This window comes from Hylobates moloch, unplaced genomic scaffold (assembly GCF_009828535.3).
Source record: "Hylobates moloch isolate HMO894 unplaced genomic scaffold, HMol_V3 SCAFFOLD_6, whole genome shotgun sequence".
In the NCBI taxonomy this organism is placed as follows: domain Eukaryota; kingdom Metazoa; phylum Chordata; class Mammalia; order Primates; family Hylobatidae; genus Hylobates; species Hylobates moloch.
The window spans coordinates 115,126,010-115,146,079 of record NW_026652281.1 but is presented as its reverse complement, the minus strand read 5'-3'; the positions used below and the strand labels follow the sequence as shown (position 1 = coordinate 115,146,079).

The 20,070-nt window shown below is 44.7% G+C and overlaps 1 non-coding gene across 1 annotated transcript; it reads left to right on the top strand.

Annotated features, from left to right (window-relative positions):
- Nucleotides 1-12,356: 12,356 nt before the first annotated feature.
- Nucleotides 12,357-12,460, top strand: LOC116472031 (U6 spliceosomal RNA). The gene has a single exon (XR_004248951.1). It is a non-coding gene; the product is annotated as a U6 spliceosomal RNA (small nuclear RNA).
- Nucleotides 12,461-20,070: the final 7,610 nt, after the last annotated feature.

Below are 20,070 nucleotides of genomic sequence, written 5' to 3'. Positions count from 1 at the left end.
GTGATCCACCTGCCTCGGCCTCCCAAAGTGCTGGGATTACAGGCGTAGGCCACCACGCCCAGCCTTATTTTATTTTATTTTTTGAGGCAGAGTTTCACTCTTGTCGCCTGGGCTGGAGTCCAAGTGCGCCATCTCAGCTTACTGCAACCTCCACATCCCATGTTCAAGTGATTCTCCTGCCTCAGCCTCCCCAGTAGCTGAGATTACAGGCATGTGCCACCATGTCCAGCTAATTTTGTACTTTTAGTAGAGATGGGGTTTCCCTATGTTGGCCAGGCTGCTCTCAAACTCCTGACCTCAGGTGATCTGCATGCCTGTGGCCTCCTGAAGTGCTGGGATTACAGGCGTGAGCCACCGTACCCGGCCAGGAATGTCTTTTAGGTTCACTTTTGGTTCTTAGTGCTTAAGGAGGCACCTGGATGAACAAATGAAAGAACCTGTGGCCCCTAGTGGGCACCATTAGGTATGGCTGGGGACTAGAATAAAGGTGGGGAAGTCCTTCTTGGTTGCTGAAGCTCTTTCCTAAGGCTGGAGAAGGAAGTCTAGAGAAGTTCAGAGGAAAGCATAGACGGAAAGTCACAGTTCTGACTCTATCCTGTGACCATTGCAACATCCAGATCACTTCCCAGAACTTTGGACCTGGTTTGGGTGGGAAGTGGAGCTCAGAGATCCCCCCACCAAAGGAGTTCCAGGGGCCAAAGAGTCCCCAGGTGTCTTTTGGGCATACTCCAAGTATGGGCCAGGCTTGGCATCAGTCTGCAAACTGACTGTTGTCCTTCTGACGTAAGATAATTACAAAAATAGAAGTGTTTAGAAATTTTTATAGCAATTTGGAGCAATTTTAGATATGATAAACCTAAGAGGAAATTTGGGCTCCTATTTTGTATGTAGTTTTTTGTTTCATTTCTTCAGAAGGATGAGGACAAAAAGTCCTAATGGACTAAAGCTCTGCCCCCCAGCCCCCCGCAAGCTCTCTTCCTTTGATTGCTTGTGGGTCTCTCTGCTTGGGGAAAATAGGTGTCCCAGACTTGAGTTACGTGAGAAAAGCCCACTGAGTTAGCCTCAGCGGCCTTTTCTCTGTCTCCTAGTTTTCCCAATCAGGAATCTAATTTAACTTTCACTTCTTAAGACAGCAGGGTTGATTTCCATGGCATTCACTGTGGGGTCAGAACTGGGTTAGTGATAGCTCCAAGGAAGTCGCCTGCCACCTCGAAAGAGTTTTAGGAGTGACTCCGCTTTCACTTCCTGTGTGTGAGTGATTGGGTCTTATGCTTCTGTGTTCTCCGCTGCACCTGGCATTTAATTGATACTCTACAAAAAAAATACTCTTTTTTTTTCTAGGAAGCAGAGGGGAAGATAGTTTTTTGTGTGCAAACTGTGCTCGCTCCTGCTCAGATTCTGTAAAGATCATATAGTTTTTCTTTCTTTCTTTTTTTTTTTTTTTTGAGACGGAGTCTCACTCTGTTGCCCAGGCTGGAGTGCAGTGGCGTGCTCTTGGCTCACTGCAAGCTCCGCCTCCCAGGTTCACGCCATTCTCCTGCCTCAGCCTCCCGTACTCGGGGACTACAGGCGCCCGCCTGTATTGTATTTTTAGTAGAGACGGGGTTTCACTGTGTTAGCCAGGATAGTCTCAATCTCCTGACCTCGTGATCCGCCTGTCTGGGCCTCCCAAAGTGCTGGGATTACAGGTGTGAGCCACTGCGCCCGGCAAGATCATATAGTTTTTCTAAATGGAAGTGAGAATTTATAGAGAGGCCTCTGCTCCAGGTATCAGGAGCCCTGGGCTTTGGCCACTAATTTGTTGTGTGACCTTGGGTAAGCTATTTACTACCGTCTGGACTTAGATTCTTCATCTCTAAAATGAGGGAGTGAGGAAAATGTTGAAGGTTGAATGACCACTAAAGACTTTCCCAGCTGGGCTGGGCATGGTAGCTCATGTCTATAATCCCAGCCCTTTGGGAGGCTGAGCAGGGAGGATCGCCTGAGCCCAGGACTTTGAGGCTATAGTGAGCCATGATTGCGCCACTGTAATCTAGCCTAGGTGACAGAATGAGACCCTGTCTTTAAAAAAAAAGGCCAAGGCTCACTCCTGTAATCCTGTAATCCCAGCACTTTGAGAGGCCAAGGCAGGCAAATCACCTGAGTTTAGGAGTTTGAGACCAGCCTGGCTAACATGGTGAAACCTCATCTCTACTAAAAATACAAAAATTAACCAAAAAACACCTAGAAAAAACCAAGGTTTACAGAGTTTATTAATCCCAGAGGTGATTGTAGGCCAGAAATCTTATCTTCTTCAGTTGCAAGCGTTGGAATTATCTTTTTTTGTTTGTGTGTGTGTGTGTGTTTTTTTTTTTGAGAAGGAGTCTCTGTCACCCAGACTAGAGTGCAGTGGTGCAATCTCAGCTCACCACGACCTCCGCCTCCTGGCTTCAAAGCCATTCTCATGCCTCAGCCACCCGAGTAGCTGGGATTACAGGTGCTCGCCTCCATGCTTGGCTAATTTTTGCATTTTTAGAAGAGACTGGGTTTCACCATGTTGGACAGGATGGTCTCAAACTCCTGGCTTCAAGGGATTTGCTCACCTCGGCCTCCCAAAATGCTGGGATTACAGACGTGAGCCACTGTGCCCGGCCAGAATCATCTTATACATCTTTGAATCCTGTAGTTGACGATTAGATGAGCCTTTAAGATGGATACCTGGAGGATAACCAATGCCTTCTTCAGAGTCCTTTGGAGTGTATCTACATAAGATCCCTGTGCTGGACTGACTAAATTTTTCACTGCAGACAGTGGTTTCCTGGAGAGAATAGTGAGAGGCATTCCACATCAAGTCTACAAATCATTTCTAGTTAACCTGTGTATCAATTTCCTTAATCCCATCTCTATTGTCTCATTAGCTTTTAAGTAATGATCCAACTCTTGGTTTCTCTCTTGCAGGAATGGAAATCCAGAGCTGAAGACTAGAGCAGAAGATGATGGTGGGGACAGATGAGCCTGTGACAAGACAGATTGAATAGTAGTATCTCTGAAGCCCTGGTATGCTGGTAAATGATTAACAACTGGCTTGGGTGTGGCAGGAGGCTGATTGGTAATATTTGCTAATTTTCATGGTATAAATACTAGAGCATAGTGAATTGCAAACTGCCAATGTGGACTTGGGAAGAGATGTAGTATATCATTATATAATATTTCTGTCATATAGATATAATCGGTATAAATAGCCTTCAGCATAAATGATAGTGAAATTTAGCAAACTAATTAGGAAGTGATGAATTTTGAGTATTTGTTACCTTTGTTTTTAATATAATTATGTTTATATAATTTAATTTTAAATATTGGCTGTATTTAACAACCAGTTTGCAAAATTCTTAAAAATGCAACAATCGCTCTCAGGAGTGGGTATAAGCTGCGTTCAGCACACCACTGGAGTCCAGTGTCCTCCCTCTAGGCCACGGAGAGATAAAGTGGAAATTGTAGAATTTAACACCCAATAATTGTTTCAGTTATATGCAGGGCTTTAATTTTTCCTCTTACTACCTGCCTTCATGGAGCTTACTGTCTAGTAACAGGAGATAAGGTATGTATCTATCTATAATGTCAGGTAGAACACGTAAATAGATACAATGAATAAGCATTCACACTTCTGGAAAGGTATTACCAGGTAATCCCGAAGACCCCTTCCACCTCTGATGTTCCAGGATGATGAGATTCCAGGAGTCCTAGGGAAGCATTGAGGACTATAATCGATAAAGGATATACCAACATCACCCTAGCTGTGCCTAGCTTCAGGAAATTCAGAGGCCATTCGTGGAATCTTAGAGTATCTGAGCTAGAGAGTCCCATTGGACAAGGAGGCAACTGAGACCCATAGAGAGAGAACTTACTGAGGGTTACACAGTGTTTTGGGGCCAAGAAAGCCTGGATTCCAGCATCCTGGTTTGCCCAGGACTGAGAGGTCTCATATAGTTTAAGGCTTTCAATGTTAAAGCCAGGAAGGTTTTGAGCAAACCAGGATAGCTGGTCACCCGACAGCAAAGGTATACATCCTAGGCCAGTGCTTCTTTCTAAAAGTGCACTTTCACTGAACTTCCCAAATCCTTCAATCCCCAGCATTTATTTCCCAGGCTCCTTGCAGGACTCTGAGCCTACAGGGGCTGATTAGACTGTAGGAGCAAGTTGCAGAAGAGCTGAGAGGGAGTAGAGAGGGGGTGGAGGTGACTGGAGAATGCCAAAAGACAAAGAGATGGGATTTCTGACTTTTTACACTTCTCTGCTAATTAGATAAAGGATTGGGGCAGGGGGAGAATGAGCCTCCATGCATATTCTTCTGAGCTGTGACAGGGAGCAGAGTTTAGGGATTTTCTACCCCTGGTCTCCACCCCTCCTCCCTGGAAGCTTCTCACCCCCTGGGGATACTTGACTCCCAGTCCAAATGCCACAGCTGCTTGAGCTCCTGACCCTCCCTTTGGCCCCTTCGATTTAGCCTCAGTGACTTGCCAAGTTCCCCAAAAATGTGCTCTGGGAAAAAAAGTGGAATACTTCTGTTTTCCCTTTCAGATTCAGGGTTCCAGGTGTGGGGAGGGAAATGAGGTCCTCCTGTGTGAAAATGGCATCAGTTGGTGGTCTGTTGGATGCATGGGCCTGTGAGGACAGGGACATATTAGGGGGGATCAGTCTGAAAGCCATGACTAGATCTGTTTCGTGTTGCCAAGTATGTTTCCTTCATCAATCTGGGAGCTGCCTAAGGCTGGGCCCTGCCAATCCCAGCCACACAGCGATCGCCCAAGGATAGGGACGTGTTTCTCCCACCAGACTGAGGTACCCAAATGGCAGAGGCCTTATCTTCACCATTAGCCTAGGAAGAGTTAGAGTTAGAGGGGCTCACCCAATACAAGGTTTCAGTTGGCTAAAACCGCTTGTTTTTTATTCCGTCATTGTTTTAAACTTCCATCTCTGCCCTATCCAGAGATGGATAGGACACAGAAGTTATCAATTAATGTTTCTTGATTAATTGTCAAAGAAGAAGGTTTGGAGCTGGTTGTAGGATTTTACTAGTTTTCAGATAAATATGCATTTATTCATTCCAAAAATATTTACCTACTCAGTTCAGGCCAGTACTCGATACTTATGAGTCCAAGATGAATTAGGAGATATTTTCATCCTGTAAAAGCTCTCATTCTGGTCTGAGAGAGAGAGAAGTTTAAATTATTTTTAACAGGCCGGGCGCGGTGGCTCACGCTTGTAATCCCAGCACTTTGGGAGGCCGAGGCGGGCGGATCACGAGGTCAGGAGATCGAGACCACGGTGAAACCCCGTCTCTACTAAAAAAAAAAAATACAAAAAATTAGCCGGGCGTGGTGGCGGGCGCCTGTAGTCCCAGCTACTCGGAGAGGCTGAGGCAGGAGAATGGCGTGAACCCAGGAGGCGGAGCTTGCAGTGAGCCGAGATCGCGCCACTGCACTCCAGCCTGGGTGACAGAGCGAGACTCCGTCTCAAAAAAAAAAAAAAAAAAAATTATTTTTAACAGTACAGTGAAATAAGGAACGTTGGAAAGGTTGGAAGGATGGAAGGGATAAATAAGGAAATGCCATAGAAGGGACTTCTGATGAAGACCTGCCATCTGCTGGCAGTGAATGGTACAACAGGCTCTTTTGTTGCCATAATGTGGGTTCAGTACTGGAATTTTAGCCGTTATCCAGTACCTGCCTAGGATGGATAGCCAGCCCAGTGATTGGCACTCAGCTGTAAACCTTGTAAAGGGATCTTTGTCTTTGAAAAACTTGCACTATGCTTATGGATGTAAGATATAATTGAAAAAGTTGTCAATCACCAATCAACACGTATTTGAATATGCACACACACAAAATATGCTTTTAAAAAAAGCATAGGCCAGGCACGGTGGCTCACCCCTGTAATCCCAGCACTTTGGGAGGCTGAGGCAGGAGGATCATGAGGTCAGGAGTTCAAGACCAGTCTGGCCAATATGGTGAAACCCCGTCTCTACTAAAAATACAAAAAATTAGCCATGCGTGGTGGCGTGCACCTGTAATCCCAGCTACTCAGGAGGCTGAGGCAGGAGAATTGCTTGAACCGAGGAGGCAGAGGCTGCAGTGAGTCGAGATCACACCATTGCACTCCAGCCTGAGTGACGGAGCAAGACTCCGTCTCGAGAAAAAAAAATGTAATTCATGCTTGTTACCAAAAAAATTAAACATGGAAATATGTAATGTAAAAAATAGGAGTCGGCCGGGCGCAGTGGCTCACGCTTGTAATCCCAGCACTTTGGGAGGCCAAGGCGGGCGGATCACGAGGTCAGGAGATCGAGACCACGGTGAAACCCCGTCTCTACTAAAAATACAAAAAAATTAGCCGGGCGTGGTGGCGGGCGCCTGTAGTCCCAGCTACTCGGAGAGGCTGAGGCAGGAGAATGGCGTGAACCCGGGAGGCGGAGCTTGCAGTGCGCCGAGACTGCGCCACTGCACTCCAGCCTGGGCGACAGAGCGAGACTCCGTCTCAAAAAAAAAAAAAAAAAAAAAAAAAAAAAAATAGGAGTCTCTGACATCCAACTCCCTGTAAGTAATAATTATGAACAGTTTAGTGTGGATTTTTTCTCTGCATATATACATGTTTATATATACATATATAATTTTTTTTTTCTTTTTAAAGATGGGATCTTGCTATGTTGCTCAGGCTGGCTTCAAACTCCTGGGCTCAAGCAATCTTCCCACCTCAGCCTTCTGACTAGCTAGGACTACATGTATGCACCAGTGTGTCAAGCTATATACATATTAATATATTATTATTTGAGATGGGGTCTTGCTCTGTCACCCAGGCTGGAGTGCAGTGGCGCAATCTTGGCTCATTGCAACCTCTACCTCTGGGGTTCAAGTGATTCTTGTGCCTCAGCCTCCTGAGTAGCTGGGATTACAGGAGCCCGCCACCATGCTCAGCTAATTTTTTGTATTTTTAGTAGAGAAGGGGTTTCACCATGTTGGCCTGGCTGGTCTTGAACTCCTGACCTCAAGTGATCCACCTGACTTGGCCTTTCAAAATGCTGGGATTACAGGCGTGAGCCACCATGCCTGGCCTTAATTTTCTATGTTCTCTTTCTCTACAATTATTTCTGGATGTGTAAGGGGGAGGGGATATTGGACCTCCTGCACTAATTTTCTCATTTTCTTATCTTTTATTTCCTGCTTTCTATTTTTTTGTTCTATTGTTTAGGAGAGTTTCTTATCTTTTATTTCCTGTTTCCCATTTTTTTGTTCTGTTGTTTAGGAGAGTGCCTCAATTTTTATCTTCCCACCATTATGCTGAATTTCTAAAAATTTCTGTATCAAATACTTAATACCTAAGCCTTTTCCCTTACTCTCTGAATATTCCTTTCTTTTTTTTTTTTCTTTTTTTGAGACGGAGTCTCACTCTGTCACCCAGGCTAGAATGTGGTGGTGCAGTCTTGGTTCACTGCAACCTCTGCCTCGTGGGTTCAAGTGATTCTTCTGCCTCAGCCTCTCAAATAGCTGGGATTACAGGCCTGCACCACCACACCTGGCTAATTTTTGTATTTTTAGTAGAGATGGGGTTTCGCCATGTTGCCTGGGCTGCTCTCGAACTCCTGACCTCAGGTGATCTGCCTGCCTTGGCCTCCCAAAGTACTGGGATTACAGGTGTGAACCGCCATAGCTGGCCTGAATATTTCTTTTTTATCATAGTATGTTCTTATTTCATTATTGCAATATCTTCTCTTAAATCTCTAAGGATACAATTTTTAAAACTGTTGTTTCCTGTTTTATTTCTTCTTCCAAATTCCTTTTTATCTATAATCTTAGAGCCTTTTCTCAAAAGTCTAGTGATGCTTGGCTGTCCATTCATGCTTAATAATGAAGGACTAAAAGCTTTTTGTATCTGGATGGGGCTTGTTGAATAATGTGCTTCACTCCAGAGGGATAAGATAGGCTCCTAGACAGTTCACTGGGAATCCTAAGCATCAGTATCTTTCAGTCTTTTTTCCAGGGTTAGTTAGTTTTGCCAGAGAGGTCTTTTAGTCTATAACTCAATAGGTGAAAAATGTTTAATTTTAGCTTGTATTTTTCATTATTAGTGAGGTGGAGCACCTTTTTATATGTTAATTATCTGTTTATATTTCTTCTTCTACGGAATGATTATGCACACTTTTTTTGACCACTTCTGTTTTACACTTATTTTTCTTACAGATTTGTGGAAGCCAATTATTAACATATTATAATATGTTGCAAAAATTTTTTTCCTTTGTGTTGTTTGCCTTTTTTTTTTTTTTTCTTTTTTTGGAGACGGGGTCATGCTCTATCACCTTGGCTGGAGTGCAGTGGTGTGATCATAGCTCACTGTAGCCTCGAGCTCATGGGCTCAACGAATCCTCCCACTTTAACCTCCCAAGTTGCTGGGATTATAGGCATATGCCACTATGCCTGGCTAATTTTTAGAGACAGGGTCTCACTATGTTGCCAACGCTGATCTCAAATTCCTGAGTTTAAGTGATCCTCCTGCCTCAGCCTCCCAAAGTGCTGGTATTATAGTCATGAGCCACTGTGTCCAGCCCAACTTTTAATTTTGAATATGTTGTCTTTTTCTCTAAAGAAATTAAATTTTTTTTTCTGTTTTGGTTAACATATTCCTGTAAGTATTCTACGTTTTGAGTCATGAATAGAACAAACTACCTCATTTAAATATGATAAAAATGTTCTGTATTTTCTTTTTCTTTTGTTGTGATTTTATTCTCTAATTATAGACCTTTTATATATATAACTAACTTTTGTATATTATATAGGGCTTGCCTTTCGTCTATCCCCTGCACCTCATATAGGCAGGCAATTGCCACCCAATTTATTGAATAATTTATAATTTCCCCACTGATTTGAAATGCTACCTGTAGACCAGGCATGGTGGCTCACACCTGTAATCCCAGCACTTTGAGAGGTCGAGATGGGAGGATTGCTTGAGGCCAGGAGTTCGAGACCAGCCTGGTCAACATAATGAGACCTCATCTCTACCTTTTTTTTTTTTGAGAGGGAGTCTTGCTTTGTCACTCAGGCTGGAGTGCAGTGGCACGATTTTAGCTCACTGCAACCTCCGCCTCCTGAGTTCAAGCCATTCTGCTGCCTCAGCCTCCTGAGTAGCTGGGAATACAGGCGCATACCACCACACCCAACTAGTTTTTGTATTTTTAGTAGAGATGGGGTTTCCCCATGTTGGCCAGGCTGGTCTCGAACTCCTGACCTCATGATCTGCCTGTCTCAGCCTCCCAAAGTGCTGGGATTACAGGTATGTGCCACTGCGCCCAGCCGACCTCATCTCTACTTAAAAAAAAAAAATTAAAAATTTTTTTAAAATGAGAAATGCCACCTACTAAATTCCCATACATCCATAGATTTAGCCATGGAATCGCTATTCTATTTCATATATCTTTGTCTTTTGCTAATAATACACTTTTGCCAGGTGCGGTGGCTCACCCAGCACTTAAGAAAGCTGAGACGGGTGGATCACTTGAGGCCAGGAGTTTGAGACCAGCCTGGCCAACATGGTGAAACCCTGTCTCTACTAAAAACGCAAAAAGTTAGCCAGGCATGGTGGCACACGCCTGTAATCCCAGCGACTTGGGAGGCTGAGGCATGAGAATCGCTTGAACCCAGGAGGCGGAGGTTGCCGTGAGCAGAGATCATGCCACTGCACTCCAACCAGGGCAACACAGTGAGACTGTGTCTCAAAAAAAAAAAAAAAACAACACGATAACAATAATAGGCCAGGCGCAGTGGCTCACGCCTGTAATCCCAGCCCTTTAGGAGGCTGAGGCAGCTGGATCACGAGGTCAGGAATTCAAGACCAGCCTGGTCAAGATGGTGAAACTCCGTCTCTACTAAAATTACAAAAATTAGCCAGGTGTGGTGGCAGGCATCTGTAATCCCAGCTACTCGGGAGGCTGAGGCAGGAGAATCGCCTGAACCCAGGTGGCAGAGGTTGCCATGAGCCGAGATTGAGCACTCCAGCGGCTGGATGACAGAGTGAGACTCTGTCTCAAAAAAATAAAAATTAAAAAAAAATTCACATTTTACTACTATGTAATCATAGCATTTTTTTGCTTTTTTGTCATATCATATTTTAATATTTAATAAAACAAATGCCTCCTTATTCTTTTCCAGAATTTTCTTGTGTAATACATTTATATCTTTTAGACAAACCTTATAATCAAATTGTCAAATAAAAATCATTGAGATTATCATTGGAATTATTCTAAATTTATTGATAAATTTCATGAGAAAATTGACATTTTTATAACATTTAATCTTTCCATCCAGTAGCACAGTAGGCCTTTCCCTTTATTCAGATTTTCTTCTATGTCTTTCAGAAAACCTTTATACTCTTTTTCATATAAAGAATCTTTATTTCTGATTTATTTTCTAGCTGGTTATTGCCATTAATGCCAGTAATGTAATGAATTAATACATTTCCTAAGATTGAAAAATCTTTGAATCTTGAGCTAAATCCTAATGGATCGTGTGTTTTTCCTTTAATATATTTTTAGATTCTCTTTGCTAATATCCTATTTAGGATTTATGCTCTTTACTCACAAGTGAGATTGGTCTATGCTTTTTTTTCTCTTCAAACTAGTTTTGTCAGGTTTAGTAAAAGGATTTTGCTAGTCCCATAACCTGAAAGATACATTTTCAATTTTCTTCTGTGATCTAGAACAGTTTATATGAGAGGAATTACTCCTCCAGCTCAACAACAACAACAACAAAATAATACAATTTAAAAATGGGCAATGACTTGAATAGACATCTCTCCAAAGGTGATGTACAAATGGCCAACAAGCATATGAAAAGATGTTCAATGTAACTAATCATTAGAAAAATGAAAATAAAAAGATAACAATATCATTATTATTTATTATTATTATTATTTTTTGAGATGGAGTTTCACTCTTGTTGCCCAGACTGGAGTGCAATGGCATGGTCTCTACTCACTGCAACCTCTGCCTCCTGGGTTCAAGTGATTCTCCTGCCTCAGCCTCCCAAGTAGCCGGGATTACAGGCACCTGCCATCACACCCAACTAATTTTTGTATTTTTAGTAGAGACAGGGTTTCACCATGTTGGCCAGGCTGGTCTTGAACACTTGACCTCAAGTGATCCGTCCACCTCAGCCTCCCAGAGTGCTGAGATTACAGGCATCAACCACCACACCCGGCCAAAAAATATGTATTTTAAGTACCAGGCACCAGGTTAGATGCCGGGAATGTATCTATTAACCAGCTGACCAGCACCCTGCCCTCCAGAGCATATCCTTTAGCAAATCAGGTAGTAGAAGGTCTTCCTGAGCAAGCAGAGGAGTTTAGACATATCCTGTGAGACACTGCACTCATGTGGCCCTATAATGGGAGCAGATGGAGAGATGTCCTCAGCCTGTGAATGACATGGAAGGGGGGTATGCGGAGGAAATGCAGAGTGTTGAAGAGCTAGGTCTCCAACAACAGCATGTGAGCTTCAGCTATGAACCGCAGACTAGAATGAATTCACTGCAGAGGCAGGGAAGTGGTCAGAGTTTCTGAGAAAGTCATTCATTCAGAGAGATGGAAAACTTCTTCTTTTTTTTTTTCTTGAGACGGAGTTTCACTCTTGTTGCCCAGGCTGGAGTGCAACAGCGCGATCTTGGCTCGCTGCAACCGCCGCCTCCTGGGTTCAAGCGATTCTCCTGCCTCAGTCTCCCGAGTAGCTGGGATTACAGGCACGCGCCACCATGCCCAGCTAATTTTTTGTATTTTTAGTAGAGACAGGGTTTCTCCATGTTGGTCAGGCTGATCTCAAACTCCCGACCTCAGGTGAATTGCCTGCCTTGGCCTCCCAAAGTGCTGGGATTACAGGCGTGAGCCACTGCGCCCAGTCGGGAGATGGAAAGCTTCTTAATCTTTTCACAGAGAATTTACATTTAATAAAAGTATAGCCTTTGTTTGGTTTAAGCTGCAGGAATGAAACTCTGATGGTGAAATCATTGGCTTGAGTCAGTAGGAAGAAGAGGGGTTTGGCGTAGTGGGGCAGTCAGAGCCATCCCTGAAATCACCTCATTTTAGGAGCTGTCCACCTCAGAGGCCAGCTCTGACCTTCCATGTGATGTGAGGGATACTGCTTCACTCTCTGGACATCATTTTCTCCATTCAGAAATGGAAGCGGGAGTTCTTGGTTTTCCAGAACTGAGGACATTCCCTCTTAACTCCTAAGTGATTGTCACCCTGCCTTCCCCTGCAAACTCAGCTTTCCTAGAGAAAACAAGGGAGAGGGGATGCAGGGAAATGGGCAGTAGGCACACTTAACAATCCTGTGAGGAGTGTTTGCTGTGACAGTGCATATACTAAAATTGGAATGATATAGAGATTAGCATAACTCCTGCATAAGGATGATATGCAAATTTATGAAGTTTCTTAAGTGTAAATTTTGAAAGTCATGGGAAACAGACAAAGGTTCTTCCCAAATCTGGGACCATGCAACTCCCTGGTGACATTTATTTATTTATTTTTATTTTTTATTTTTTTTGACAGAGCCTCGCTGTCGCCCAGGATGGAGTGCAGTGGCGCGATCTTGGCTCACTGCAGGCTCCGCCCCCCGGGGTTCACGCCATTCTCCTGCCTTAGCCTCCCGAGCAGCTGGGACTACAGGCGCTGGCCACCTCGCCCGGCTAATTTTTTTTTTGTATTTTTAGTAGAGACGGGGTTTCACCGTGGTCTCGATCTCCTGACCTCGTGATCCGCCCGCCTCGGCCTCCCAAAGTGCCGGGATTACAGGCGTGAGCCACCGCGCCCGGCCTCCCTGGAGACATTTAAAAGAGCACTGGACAGCCAGAACCAACAGGCAGAGTGACCAGCTCATCTTGTTTTCCCCTGGACAAAGTCCTGCGTTCCAGGAAAACTGGGATGGCTGTCACCCCATCAGGAGGCTTGGTCTTTAGCTCTGCATCTGCCATTAACTTCCTTCCCTTATAGCCTGAGTTTCCTCCTCAATTGTAAAGTAGTATACCTGGACCAGATGATATCTAAGGGTACTTCCAGCCCTGCTGGAACAAACTGGAAATTTGCCTTGGCTGCCCTAATATCCAGAAACCCTCAGGGAACTTGCCATGAGCGTGGGCAGAACCAATCTCATCACCAGGGGGCGCACCTGAAGGTTCAGGGACTTGCATGTTTTCCTATACAGACCCTCCGCTCTTACTGATTCCTGTGAGTACTTAATACCAGCAGTGTATTATAATCGTTAGTTGTCACTACAAAATAGAGTGAAGATGATTATTCCTAGTTGTCAGATTGTTTCAAGGAGTATGTAAACCCAAAATAACATATGTAGAAAAAAAAATTTCACAATGCTCCCAGCTGGCATTATATCCATTTAATTATACAGTCATATTGGAATGATACGTGGTTATCGTTTCTATTTAGAATTTTACTTGTGCCAGGCGCGGTGGCTCACACCTGTAATCCCAGCACTTTGGGAGTGCGAGGCGGGCGGATCACCTGAGGTCAGGAGTTGGAGATCAGCCTGACCAACATGGCGAAACCCCGTCTCTACTAAAAAATACAAAAATTAGCCGGGCGTGGTGGCAAGCACCTGTGGTCCCAGCTACCCGGGAGGCTGAGGCAAGAGAATCGCTTGAACCCGGGAGAAGGAGGTTGCAGTGAGCCGAGATCGCGCCACTGACTCCAGCCTGGGGGACAAAGCGAGACTCAGTCTCAAAAAAAAAGAATTTTACTTGGATTCCAGAGGAAGGATTTCCATCTCTCGATTTCTATTAACATCAAATAGAAAATGTTTCTCTCTGTTGCAAATCTAAGTATATACTGTTCCAAAAGTGTGCTTTTTTTGCCAGCTTTATAAGATCTCCATCTTTTGGCAAGATTATCAAAACCAAAAAATTTGGAAAGTTGTTCCATTGCACTTTCCCAGAGTGAATCTTGAAGCCAGACAGCCTAGCTTCACGTCTCAGCTGTTTCATTAGTATGATTTAAGGTTTCTGTGTGTCTGTGTCTTTTTCTGTAAAATGCAGATTGTCAGGCGAGGTTCCAGAGCTCTGGCACCAGAAGTGGTCGACTGGCGGGTTGGTAAAGAATTTACCTATAACGGCCGGGCGCGGTGGCTCACGCTTGTAATCCCAGTACTTTGGGAGGCCGAGGCGGGCGGATCACGAGGTCAGGAGATCGAGACCACGGTGAAACCCCGTCTCTACTAAAAATACAAAAAAAATTAGCCGGGCGTGGTGGCGGGCGCCTGTAGTCCCAGCTACTCGGAGAGGCTGAGGCAGGAGAATGGCGTGAACCCAGGAGGCGGAGCTTGCAGTGAGCCGAGATCGCGCCACTGCACTCCAGCCTGGGTGACAGAGCAAGACTCCGTCTCAAAAAAAAAAGAAAGGAAGAACGCCGCAAAAGGGTGTAGCGCGGCGCCCCGGCGAGAGGACTGAGCATGCGTGGTGGATATTTTCCTTAGGGGCATTTATGGACCTTAAGGTGGGAGCTTGGGGTTGTAAAATTAGTTTCAGCATGGCATTCCAGAAATGTATAGAAATTTTAATTACTTATAAAAGTTGAAAGAGGCCTAGAATCAGATGTTGACTTTAGATACTAGGGAAGTTTGATTACCTCTAAATTCCCCAGATAAGGAGTTTTGCCTCCAGATAGCCTGTTTGATGGTCTCGAGGTGGTCTTGGCTCCCTTCTACACTTGATCTTAGCCAAAAGGCCGAGAAGCGATGTCTTTGCTACCTTCTAAATTGCTCATATAAGAAGTTTTTGGGCCAGGTGTGGTGGCTCATGACTGTAATCCTAGCACTTTGGGAGGCCGAGGCGGGCAGATCACTTGAGGTCAGGAGTTTGAAACCAGCCTGGTCAACATGGTGAAACCCCGTCTCTACTAAAAATACAAAAATTAGCTGGGTGTGGTGGTGCATGGCTGTAATTCCAGCTCCTTGGGAGGCTGAGACATGAGAATTATTTGAACCCAGGAGGCAGAGGTTGCAGTGAGCAACCTAGATCATGCCACATGCCAACCTAGATCATGCCACTGCACTCCAGCCTGGGCGACAGAGCAAGACCTTGTCTCAAAAAAAAAAAAAAAAAAAAAAAAAGTCTGTGGCTTGTGGCTTGGGAATAGAGGTTCAATGCAATATGTCATTATTTATGATGTTTTTAAAGCCCATAGGATTTATCTAACATTTTTATTTTTATAAAGGAAAAATGGAGGCCCACAGAGAAAGAATCTTTCCAATATCCCATGAGCTTTGCTGGCAATAAAATTAAATATCAAATATTTGTCAGAATAAAAAAGCTCTAGACAGAACCTCTGTTTCTATACTTCATCTTTCTTTTTCTTTTCTCTTTTTTTTTCCTTTTTTTTGAGACAGAGTTTCACTCTTGTTACCCAAGCTGTAGTGCAATGGTACGGTCTCAGCGCACTGCAACTGCTGCCTCCCAGGTTCAAGTGATTCTCCTGCTTCAGCCTCCCGAGTAGTTGGGACTACAGGTGCATGCCACTGTGCCCGGCTAATTTTTGTATTTTTAGTAGAGACAAGGTTTCGCCATGTTGGCCAGCCTGATCTCCATCTCCTGACCTCAGATGATACACCCTCCTCATCCTCTTAAAGTGCTGGGATTACAGGCCTGAGCCACCACGTCCGGCGACTATCTTTCTTTTCTTTTCTTTCTTTTTTTTCCCCAGTTGCTCCTGTCCCAATATTTGTCAGAACTTCTCATGTAGTAAACTCAGCTTGCATTTGAGTGGATGCCATGGTATCTGAAGGGATAACATCTATTGCAGCAGCAGCAGTTTCCTCCTCTGGGAAGAAAGTGGCTTACACTGAGAGAATGTGGAGAACTGTGTTCATGCTGTGGCCTTGGCTCCTGTGTTTTTACTTATTCTGCTGCCTGCTCTTCTTCCCTTACTCAGGAAGCCTGGGACTCGGTATGTGGCCAAAACTCCCATTGCCACTCCAGAAATGAACACTGTACTTGTTTTGTAGTAAGAGAGATCTTGTTTCAAATCCTATTTCAGCTACTTACTGTGTGACCTTGTTATGCCAGTTATTCTCTTTGATAGCCTCAGTTTCTATATCTAATAAAATGGGCATAATGCCACCACTCACAGTGGAGGTAAACATTAGCAATAGTATGAAGCCTAGTGGTTGTCCACATGATGCATACAAACAAGATCCCAGCAAGGCACGTTGTAAGTTGCAGGTTGGGTTCTCCGGGAGGCAGACTCAAGCTGGAGAGTAGCAGGCAGGACATTTATAAGAAAGTGCTCTTGGGACAATCACCTGTGTAAGAAAGGGGATGGGAACAGGTCTGAGCAGAGGAAAAAGTTGGGTTGTGATGCAGGCCCAGTGGGGGATCTCAGCTTGCCTCCCAGGGGGAGCTCTAGAGCAAGGAGGACCCTTCAGAGTTGTTGCCAGTTGAGGTGAGGGAGCTGGGCCTTCATGTCTGCATGCTGCTGGTAGCTGGAGGCAGGCTGGCTCTGGAAGGTTTCTTCAGCCAAGGCATTCTCTAAAGAGGGTTGCCAGCTGTAGGTTACAGCAGCATTGACAGAAACTAGGGGAATAAGTTCCATATTCCCAAACGCGGATGGGTAGTGCAGCACAGCTGTCATCACTCTGAAACTCCAGAACCAGGAAGAAAGAACCGATCCTGAAAACCTCCAGAGGGGATAAACAGAGCATGCACAAACGGACAGGAATAAGAACGGAATCAGAATTCTCACAAGCGCCATTGGAAGCTAAAAGGCAATAGAGAAATGCCTTCAAAAGTCCCATGGAAAGTGATTTCTAACCTAGAATTCTATTCTGAGCCAAACTATCAATCAATGTGAGGATACAATAAAGACATTTCAGAGATGCAGTTTTGACTTCTTTTACTTTTTACTCTCCATGCCCTGTTTCTTAAGAAGTAATTGAGCAAGGGATCCAGAAAACAGAGGATCTGCCAGGAAGGCCCGCAGGGAAGTGTGAGCAGCATCCCTGAGAGCAGCAGGGAGCCTGGAACGAAGGCTGGAGGGCCCTGGAGGGAAGATGTCTCCTGTTTCAGCAGTAGAATGTTTATGAGTATATCAATAGTGAAATTATAAAGAAAAATGAAAAAGTGATTTAAAAGTCAGGATACAGGTTACCTCTAAAAAGGAGGTGTGGACTGTAATGGGGCAGGAGCTTCTGAGGTGCTGACAATGTTTTATTTTGTGATCTGAGTTGGTTTCAAAACATGAATGTTTGCTGTATAACTATTTGTAACTTCCTTTCTCTCTATATATACACACGTATACACAAACACACATTCTGTTTTCTGTGCATATATTTTTAAATACATTATTTTTAACATAAATTCAAATAAAATAAATAACAAATGGAAAGCCCTCAACACAGTGCCTGGCCTGGCATATAGTACATGTTCAATAAGCATTATTTGAATATTTTTCTTCTTCTTCTCCTCCTCTCCCTCTTCCAGATCCTGATCATGGTGCCATCTCCAGGGTTTAAGTGATTCTCGTGCCTCAGCCTCCGAAGTAGCAGGGACTATAGGCACCTGGCACCACGCCTGGCTAATTTTTGTATTTTTAGTAGAGATAGGGTTTCACCATGTTGGCCAGGCTGGTCTTGAATTCCTGGCCTCAAGTGATCTGCCTGCCTCAGCCTTCCAAAGTGCTGGGATTACAGGTGAGAGCCACCATGCCCGGCCTGCCATCCACTGTTGAATAAATGCTTTCAGCTTTTGGTTTCAATGTAGACCTCTTTAAGAATCATGTGAGACGTATTCTAGAGTAGCATGCAAAAAGGGGAAGGATTAATGCTTGGCCAGGAAATAGTTTTACATTTGCACTGACAAAAAAATTGAATCCAGAGCTTCTGTTCTGAACACATATCACCACCAGAAAGAAGAGGAAGACATTTTCTATTTTCTCTGGTTCTTTTATAGCTGCCAAGTGAGTGGTAGGATGGGAAAATCTGCTATCCTGTGTCTCCTTTCTTACGTGTTGATTTTTTTTTTTTTTTGGTGGCAGGGACAGGGTCTTGTTCTATTACCCAGGCTGGAGTGCAGTGGTGTGGTCAGGTTCACTGCAGCCTCCATCCCCTGGGCTCAAGGGGTGCTCCTACCTCAGCCTCCTGAGTAGCTAGGACTACAGGCATGAGCCACCAAACTTGGCTAATTTTTTGTTTTTTTTTTTTAAGTAAAGATGAGTTCTCACAATGTTGCTCCTGAGTTCAAGTGATCCTCCCACCTCAGCCTCCCAAAGTGTTGGGATTACAGGTGTGAGCCACTGCACTTAGCCTGAAGCTGATTTTTCTTTTCTTTTTCGAGATGGAGTCTCGCTCTGCTGCCCAGGCTGGAGCGCAGTGGCGCGATCTTGGCTCACTGCAACCTCCCTGCCTTCTCGGTTCAAGTGATTCTCCTGCCTTTTTTCTTTTTTTTTTTTTTTTTTTTTCTTTTCTTTTCTTTTTTGAGACAGAGTTTTGCTCTTGTTGCCCAGGCTGGAGTGCAGTGGCATGATCTCGGCTCACCGCAACCTCTGCCTCCCGGGTTCAAGCAATTCTCCTGCCTCAGCCTCCCGAGTAGCTGGGATTACAGGCATGCGCCACCACGCCTGGCTAATTTTTTTTGTATTTTTAGTAGAGACGGGGTTTCTCCATGTTGATCAGGCTGGTCTTGAACTCCTGACCTCAGGTGATCTGCCCATCTTGGCCTCCCAAAGTGCTGGGATTACAGGCGTGAGCCACGGCGCCTGGCCCCGATTTTTCTTGATACTTCAGTGTATCCTAGAATCTGTGTTGTGAAAAAAAAAAAACAAAAAAAACAAAACAAACCAACAAACAAAAAAAAAACTTCAGTGTAAACCTGGAACTAAGGAAGGTGTTTTCTGGGAGCTACTGTTCTCATGAAGAACTTGTAACTGTGAAATTCCTTTTGAAATTTCAGATGTAGAGTCCCGGCACGGTGGGTCATTCCCGTAATCCTGGCACTTTGGGAGGCTGAGGTGGTGGGCGCCTGTAATCCCAGCTAATTGGGAGGCTGAGGCAGTAGAATTGCTTGAACCAGGGAGGCGGAGGTTGCAGTGGGCCAAGATTGTGCCACTGCACTCCAGCCTGGGTGACACAGCATGACTCTGTCTCAAAAAAAAAAAAAAAAAAAATTCATATGTAGCTTTGCATGGCCTAATGTGTAGGTAGTTTGCTTGTTCTCAGTGATGTTGAAACTGTGGATATACTTATTGCATAAATGATTCCTTATTGCAACAGTATGGCAAGGAAGACCAATGAGAAGAAGAGCTATGGCCGGGCGCGGTGGCTCACGCCTGTAATCCCAGCACTTTGGGAGGCCGAGGTGGGTGGATCACGAGGTCAGAAAATCCAGACCATCCTGGCTAACATGGTGAAACCCCGTCTCTACTAAAAATACGAAAAAAAAAATTAGCTGGGCGTGGTGGCGGGCGCCTGTAGTCCCAGCTACTCAGGAGGCTGAGGCAGGAGAATGGCGTGAACCCAGGAGGCGGAGGTTGCAGTGAGTGGAGATCGCGCCACTGCACTCCAGCCTGGGTGACAGAGCGAGACTCCGTCTCAAAAAAAAAAAAAAGAGAGAGAGAGAGAAGAGAGCTATCATTCTCCTGGGCGTTTATTTTACTCATTTTTTTGAGACAAGAGTTTCACTCTGTTGCCCAGCCTGGAGTGCAGTGGTGCAACCTTGGCTTGCTGCAACCTCTGCCTCCTGGGTTCAAGTGATTCTCCTGCTTCAGCCTCCCGAGTAGATGGGATTACAGGTGCCCAACACCATGCCTGGCTAATTTTTGTATTTTTAGTAGAGACAGGTTTTGCCTTGTTGGCTAGGCTGGTCTCAAACTCCTGACCTCAGGTGATCCACCCATCTTGGCCTCCCAAAGTGCTGGGATTACAGGCACGAGCCACCGCGCCTGGCCTCTGCTAGGTGTTTTAAACACCCTGCCTTGGACTGGTGGGTAAAGGTTAAAAGGAGAGAGGACTCAGGACGGGGGAGGGCTTTACTTGATGGAGACAAGATGCTCAAG